This window comes from Gossypium hirsutum, chromosome A12 (assembly GCF_007990345.1).
Source record: "Gossypium hirsutum isolate 1008001.06 chromosome A12, Gossypium_hirsutum_v2.1, whole genome shotgun sequence".
Classification (NCBI taxonomy): Eukaryota; Viridiplantae; Streptophyta; class Magnoliopsida; order Malvales; family Malvaceae; genus Gossypium; species Gossypium hirsutum.
In genome coordinates, this window is record NC_053435.1 from 77,528,711 (window position 1) to 77,536,722 (window position 8,012).

Here is an 8,012-nt window from a genome sequence, read left to right on the forward strand (position 1 = left end):
ATGGAAACTGTCTTCTTCAGTAAGACGACACCTGGGACAATGAGTTTCAACGACTACTCGTTTAGTTTTAAGATTCGCAAAAGTAGGAATATAGTTCCAGGCAACTTTCCAAACTGTAATTTTGATCTTTGAAGGAATATGTAGATTCCATAATTTCCTGTAAAATTTTTTATTCTCGGCCTGTAAATTATAACTACTAGGATCCAGTGTAGTCTGTTATAATAGTTTGTAGGCGCTCCTAATAGAGAAAATTCCAGATGGTTCCCCCCATAATTGGAAATCGTCGTGCTCTGTCCTTGCCAAAGGGATCTGCTTGATTTTTTTTAACAATATCTGCATTGAGTAAGCTGGAATAGATTGAAGGACTGCCTTAATAAAAACCTCCTTTTCTCCCTGCGAAAGATGTTTTATACTCCAATTATCTATTTGTTGCTGTAACCTATCCTTCAGGCTTTCCTCTTTCCTCTTTCCTCTTTCTACCCACCAAATTAGGTAAACCTAGATATTGTTCTGGATCGTTCGAGCTGATTTGGGGACAAATTTAAAACAGAGGTTAAGTTCTAATTTTGGAGTTTCTAGTATACTATAATTTGAAAAGAAAAACAATTATCTTTAATTAACATAATTTTTTTGGATAAATTTCAATAACGAGGCAAAACCCTTAATCAAGTCATTATATAAGATTTAATTAAAATAATTTTATTTTCTTATTCTTATTTTTAGTAGGTAATCCCAAATATTAATGCTTTAGTAACTAACAATTTTTACAATTTAGATTAATTACTAACCTTGTAAAAGTATAAATAAATTAAAGTATAGGAACTAAATCCAAAAATTTAATATAATATAAGAACCAAAATTAGAATTTGACCTATTATTAAAATAAAATATTAAAGGTTGACGGATTTCTTTGAACCCGAAACGGGGTAGAGTTCACGTCTTATGCTCACGCCACGTGTATAAAATAGTCAACGTCTCTCATTGACCTTGAGATTTGGCGCGGACTGCAAAACTGCACCGTTCGTTCACTTCCAGTCTCTTTGCTGTCAAGACGGATGATGAGATTCTCTCAACGAACTCCTCTCGCTTTACACTAGTCACAGAGATGTTGAAATTCAGGTTCCTTATCTTTTTATCACTCTCTTAAGAACTTAAGTCATTTCTCTGTTCCGTTTATAAAAGGGAAATAAGCGAGAAAGTAGATTTGGATTTTTTTTTCATTAGTTTTCTCAATTATTGATGATTATGCGTGAGCTCGAAACAAATTTCCATTATTTAGGCGTATTTACTTTCATTAATCTTTATATTATTGAAAATCTGTTGAAAATTTCTTCTTCTCGTGGTTAAATTCGTAATTTAAACTCTGAAAGTTTAAATGCATTCGATATTCTAAGTGGCAAAGGACCATCTTAATGAAGACAATAGATAGAAGTGCCAACCTTTTTGGTAAAAGTGCAGTAATAGTACTATGAAGTTAAATGATATGGGCATTTTAGAATCATCATTTAGTTCGTTAAAAGCGGTGCCAAATTTCTTAGGCTGAATGCTTGTGAGAGACCAATAAGGGAGTGAGCTCATGGTTAGTAGCGAACAAGTAGCTGTTTGGCAACAAGCTCGATCGAAGATAAATGTCGAATTTTGTCTGGTTGGCGTTCTGGAAAAGAGAAATATGATTTTTAAATATTTTTATCTAATAATATTTTGAAAAGAGGTGGTTTATTAGAGGTTGTAATCAATGAATAAAGTGTAATGTACTTAAACTTGGAATTATTACATAAGGTAGGCATGGAGACTTACTATACTAATAAGCCTTTCCAAAAAGGAGGAACCAAATGCATTTAAAAAGAAGAGTTAAATACTTGATAATTTTTAGCGTAATGGCTAAATCTTATACTTCTGAATTTCAGTCTCCAACAACTTTGAAGAGTGAAGAATACCGCCAACTGTTTAGGCTTCCTCCTGAAGAGGTGAGTGTCTTTAGTCTGTTGTGATCTCTTGCTGTTAGCAATTCTCTACTTGTCTCTCGTTTTTTGGGCATTCTTTGGTTTGTAAACATGAAAATCCTTTCCGTGATGGATGAGAAAGAGGTACTTTAAGTTTGTAGTTAAGTTTTGGATACCTAAACATTCATGTAGTACACGCACCAACCAAAGAATATGTTATTTTGTTTTCAGTCAATTTTTTGAAAATGCTTGTTCATTCTTTCTCTCCTACTTTATATTCTAAACAATAATTCTGGTCATTTTTGAACATTTTTAAAACAATCTCTGAATTTCAAAAGAAGTGAGTGTTTCTTGTCTGTAGTCTACTCATTATTCCCAGGGGTCAACAATCCTTTGATTTTTCTCCTTTTTGTTTGACAGTCTTTGCCCTTAAATGAACTTGTCCTTTCTCCTGATTAACATGATAGAGATAATGAAACATTGCATAAAGGAAGATGCCAGAAATCAAATCTTTTTATTTTTACTTTTGGTCATATATTTTTAACTCGTAGTTTGAAATTTCTCACTACTTTGCATTTTAGACATCTAACGATATTGTAGGAACATTTTCTTTTGACCTCCACTGCAGTTCCTTGTTCAAGATTTCAACTGTGCATTCCAGGACGGTATTCTTTTTCAGGTACTCTACATCTTTATATGTCCTTAACTAGTCTTGGACTTGCATGCTATACTTGGATGATTTCTTTACTCTGCTGCATCTAGTAACTTTTTGCTAGGCAGATCACCTCACCTTACTTTTGTCAATCTGTGGAGTTTCTGGAGTAGATGATGTATATTCATTCAATATTTTATGGCTCTAAGTCTAATTATGTTCATTCTCTAATTATCAGGTTTTATGCTTTTTGCAGGGCCACATGTACTTATTTGCTTTTATTCTAATATATTTGGATTTGAAACAAAGGTAAACTTTGAACATTGATTTTACTCTTAATTTGTTTCCCTGTGTCCTTTTCTTGGCAGTTCTTTTAAGTTTTACCTGGAAATGAAACAACTTTGGAAATTTTTGTGGGTTTCTTCTGCAGAAGATAATCGCTTTCAATGAAATTAAAAGTTTTAAAAAAGCAAAGACTGCTGGAATCTTTTCTAATGCAATAGAAATTTTTGCTGGAGGGAGGAAGGTAGTAGGGCTTGGCATTTATTGTCTGTTCTATGTGAATATGCATGCATTAGTTCTTCTATCTCACTTTGCTTGTTGACTTCACTTGGCATTACTTCTTTACATCATTCATTTCTCGTGATGAAGCTTTCAAACTCATTAATGATGGATGGGTGCAGCATGGTAATGGAGGCAATGAAATTACAGAACAGCAGGTATCTAAAATTCAAAGCTTATACATTGAAAAAGAAATATTCAAAGCTTAGTATCATTGAAAGAGGATGTACATTTTAACTTAGATGATTGATTGCAGTCAATTTTGATTAGATCTTTCGATACCCCTTCTTGTGCATACCATTCATGCATATCTTGAGTGCAAACTAATGTATTTTCACCACGTGTTTTATTTTGAGCATTTTGTTTTGTATAACATACTGTTTTTGCAATTTTGTATTACCTTATCAATTCGTAAGAATTTGAGGAGATTTTCCATTTCATTCGATAAATTTAAGATATTTAGAGGTTTTGCGGTGAGCTTGGCATCTCATATTATGCTTGGTGCATCACGCTTGATCTAATTACTGCAATGGAATAAAGTTGGAAGTTAAACATTTGCGCATTAGTCCTTTTTCTATTATTTTTTTCCCAGTTGAAATTCATCAAAACATTGAGCTTCATAGCTAAATTAGAGCAAATCACATATCTCTCCATTGGTTGTTTTCTTGTACCGATATTTTTTTGTTGTTGTTGTGTCTGTGCAGGAACAGATGTTGGAGTCCTGCAGCAAAGAGAATGGATTTGTTGCAATTGAAAAGGTCAATAGCTTCAAAACCCTCATAAATGACATGGAATCTAGAGACGGGTATCATCTATGAACAGAATGGTTTGGAGAATTTTATTGTGAATTCACCAGACCTTTTTTTTTTTCTTTAATGTGAAATTGTGACTCATTTCATTTAACTGCATTTTTATACAGGGGCGAGGACGTTTCCACCACTAATAATTTTAAGGTTCCATCCACTTTTGAAAATGATACAGAAGTAGGTCTTGAATCAATTATAAGTACAAATTATTCAACACCAACAGATACTTGTTTCTTTGTGCCTGAGAATTGTGATGCACCAAAGGGTAAGGTTATCCCGCTTGAATCATTACTCTCCCATGTTCTACATATTATCTCATTTTGAGCTCAACATTTCTAGTTGTAGTTGTTTAATGTATTTGTTGTCTACACTTTGCTGCATTGTTGCTTCCTTGATCATGCGTAAAATAGGCAGAAAATATGGTGAAAACAAAGAATCTGAAGGGTAAAGGAGAATAGTAAAGGAAGAAAGAAAGAATTTGTGAGAGAAGAACGTGGGAGGATTTGGTTGTCCAATCTTTTGAGGTGGTTCAACTACATCAACCTAGGAGACTGAAAGGAAGTCATAGCTTAACTGATTTTGGAGTTGTTTAAGGAAACTGAGTAGTAGAATATGAACGCTCATCATTTCTTGTAGAAATGGGGAGAATCATCTTTAATTTTCTTTTTCAGATTTGGGTGGCAAGAGATGGTATGTGAGTTTAAGTTTAGGTCTTGTACCATGAAGGCTTAAAAGCATTTCTAGCCTTGGTAACTAAACTGTCATTCTTATTCAGATAGACATGACGTCATATATTCTCCATCGTCTTCCTCTATATTGGGTGGTGATGTATTGCATCCTGTTTTAATCTCATAGTTATGCATGACACTACGCCTTCGTTTTCCTCAAAGTCATGATAATCTGAATTGGTTATTTCTTGAATGCAGTTCCTGATTATTTTATCAAGGTTGCAGAAACAAAGTTCCCGGTAGTAAATTGTGAACTCATTTCCTATAAGTTCTTCCACATGGTAGAAAATTGATAAAATTGATATTTTCTTGTTTTGTTCTTATGTCAGTCATGTTTCTTGGGCTGCAGATTAAGGTAGAGGAGTTTTTCAATTTCAGATAATGCAATTAATTTTATCAAATCTTTCCATAGAAGACGTGGAGATAAAGGTAATCTCTTTGAACTTGTGAGGAGTTATATATTTCTATTATGCATTTTTAGTTTACGCTGTGTTTAATATTTTGATTATATTCATATCATACAAGTGAGCATTTTTTTTTTCGTATGCCTTTATGTTTAGTAAATGGGTATGTTTTACAGAATTCAAGTGCTCTTCATGGTGCCTTCATGACAAATTTGGACATGTCCGTGATGTGTCATATCAACATACGTATATGTTGGTATGATTTTATTATTGTTTGTAAACATTTTGGCCCAGCATTATTATCCTTGTTGATATTAGTATTATTTCATATAATTGTTACAATTATTTTATGGATTTCTAGTGCAAGGACGAGGATAATCATAATGGCACAAAAGTTTTATCTTTTTTTCCTTTTTGAAGATGTAGTATTGGTTTATTTGTCAAGTCAGTTTAATGCACTTGGTTTCATTTAGCATTAACCATTTTTGTTTTTACAAGGTGCAAAATTTTGTAGCTGCAAGGAGTCCCAGAAATTTCAAATTTACAGAAACAGGTTGTTTTGTATTTCCTTACGGTGCTTTACTGCTTCATATGCTATTCTACAGTTAAAGACACTGTTGATTGGTTAATATTTCTCATTTTGAATGGATGCATCATTGAACAGAACCTATTTTCTCTTGCATTTTAATCACTCGTATTATTAATATGTCAAAGTACTATGTTTTTTTGTTATTCAAAACTTGAGTTCTGCTGTGCATGATATTTTTTTTAAAATGAGTAGGTCTTAGTATGGTGTTAAACTATAGCCGTTGATAGGTTTACTGTTAGTGAGAAACATTTATTGAAGTTCTAGTAGTTGATGCGTTGAACTATTACATATCGGTGGTTCTGATTCATATGACAAAACTCAATTTATCAGTGTGCTTTCTACTCTCAGCATTTCATCAAGTAGTTGATTTTTTTATGCATTTCACAATCCTTGAACTGGGAATAGATATTAAATTAGAATTCTTGGATTGGGTCACCCTGCCTTCTTTTTTTGTGATCTCCTTTAAATCTTTCATATTCTTTTTTTTTCCCTTATTTCTTGTATTTATCCCAACGATATCATTTTCACTTTTGACAGTCACTGGGTTTTGGAGACATCACAAGAGGTCAATGATGTACCATATGGAGATTATTTTCGTGTAGAGGTATATGCTAGACCTGAGCCTGTTGACATGCTTTTATGTGTAGAAATGTTGTCCCTTCCCGAGTTTGTTGTTTTTTAGGCCAAAATTTATCCTGCTATTGTTGAGAAGATTATGGACCAGAATTTTTCAGATATAGTAACGAAAACTGTTGTCCAGCCCTTCAAATCGAGAACTAAAGATAAAACCATATTGTAATGTCTTCATCTACTGGAAATTTTCTTTCTTGTATTACTGGGCACTGCTGTGCATTCTGTCAGGGGTTTTGGGATGTAGAAAGAGACAGTGATGGCCCAGTAGAAGGCTGCATTTCGAGGGTTTATGTGAATGTGGCTTTCAACAAGAAAACTGTTTGGAAAGGTTTGTCAGCTTAATGCTAATGGATCTCTTGTTTATAGTGTGTTTTATACTCTCTTCTTTTTGGTACTAAGCTTATCTTGGTGTGGCTCCTGTTAAAATTCTTATGTATTCATGTCAATTTTTCTTAAGTTTCTTTTTAATTAATTTGCCAAAGTGCCAAAAGGGTATTTCCTTCAAGAATGAAATAGATTTTTTATTGTTGATAGAGGAAGGAATTATATGACATGAAATTTAGAATTTTTGTTAGTGTTGACCTTAAGGACAAGATCCTTTTTTGTGTTACATCCAAATTGTTTTGAACCTGTAAATTTGGTTGTTCTTTAAATTTTCCGATGAGCTTCAAAGTGTTTGTGGTGTTCTTTCTCTTGAATATCTCCCTAAGTTTACCTGTTGCTGTTATGTTAATGATTATATTTCTTGTACCTCTTCCTTCATCTGATGCCAAGCCCCATGGTACAGGGAAAATAGTGAAGTCTACTCTGGAAGAATGTCAAGAAGCTTATGCAACTTGGCTGGACATGGCATTGTCTTTCTCCTCTATTTTTATGATCATATTGTAAAGTTTATTTGAATATTGATCTTACAAATTTCATGATTGAACGTTTCAGGCACGTGAATTGTTGAAGCAGAATATTGATAAACAAGGAGGTTCTACCATCTGAAGACTTTCCTCTAATAATGATTCTTTGGGCAGTGATGCAGATACTGGAATCACAAATCTAAGCTCCTTTGTTGCAAGCAGGGGTAGATCCTTCTGGAAGCTCAACTGAAAACGGTGAACACCAAATTGAAAACAAAGTGGCTACTATCGAGAAACCTTTAGAAAGATCACAGAACTTGAGTGATCCAGTAAGGACATTGCAGATGTCTACTTTTATGGATGTTAACTAACGAATTGCCGATCTTTTGCAAGGAACTTTGAGTAATGCTTTGTCGATTGCATCTTTTTTAAGCAAAGTTTTTAAGGAAGTCCTTCTCGTACACGAAAAGACGAGGCCATATTTCACTACTCTTAGCTGTTGCTTTTGCTGTGATCTTCCTCATGCAAGTTTGCTATTTCCTGTTTATCTTATTTATCTTTACTCGTTTTTAATTGGTAAACTATACAACTTTCGTAAAATTTCATATTGGGCATTGAAAATAAAAAGTTTGCAATATGGGCAATGTTGTTATATATTTTTTTTATCATTTTAGTTGTCCGCAATTAATTTGTCATTACCTACACTCGTTTTAGTCACCCGAGTTTAGTAAGGCTTCATTTTGGTCACACATTTAATTTTTTTATAATGATAAAAGTATGTAATGGCAATGACCATATTCAAACTTTTTTATAAATTTCTGAAAGTTGGGTGACCAACTGTGTAGTTT

General features: G+C 33.3%; 1 pseudogene; it reads left to right on the forward strand.

The window, feature by feature from the left end:
* LOC107919622 (protein VASCULAR ASSOCIATED DEATH 1, chloroplastic-like) lies at positions 1-7,801 on the forward strand (annotated as a pseudogene).
* Positions 7,802-8,012: the final 211 nt, after the last annotated feature.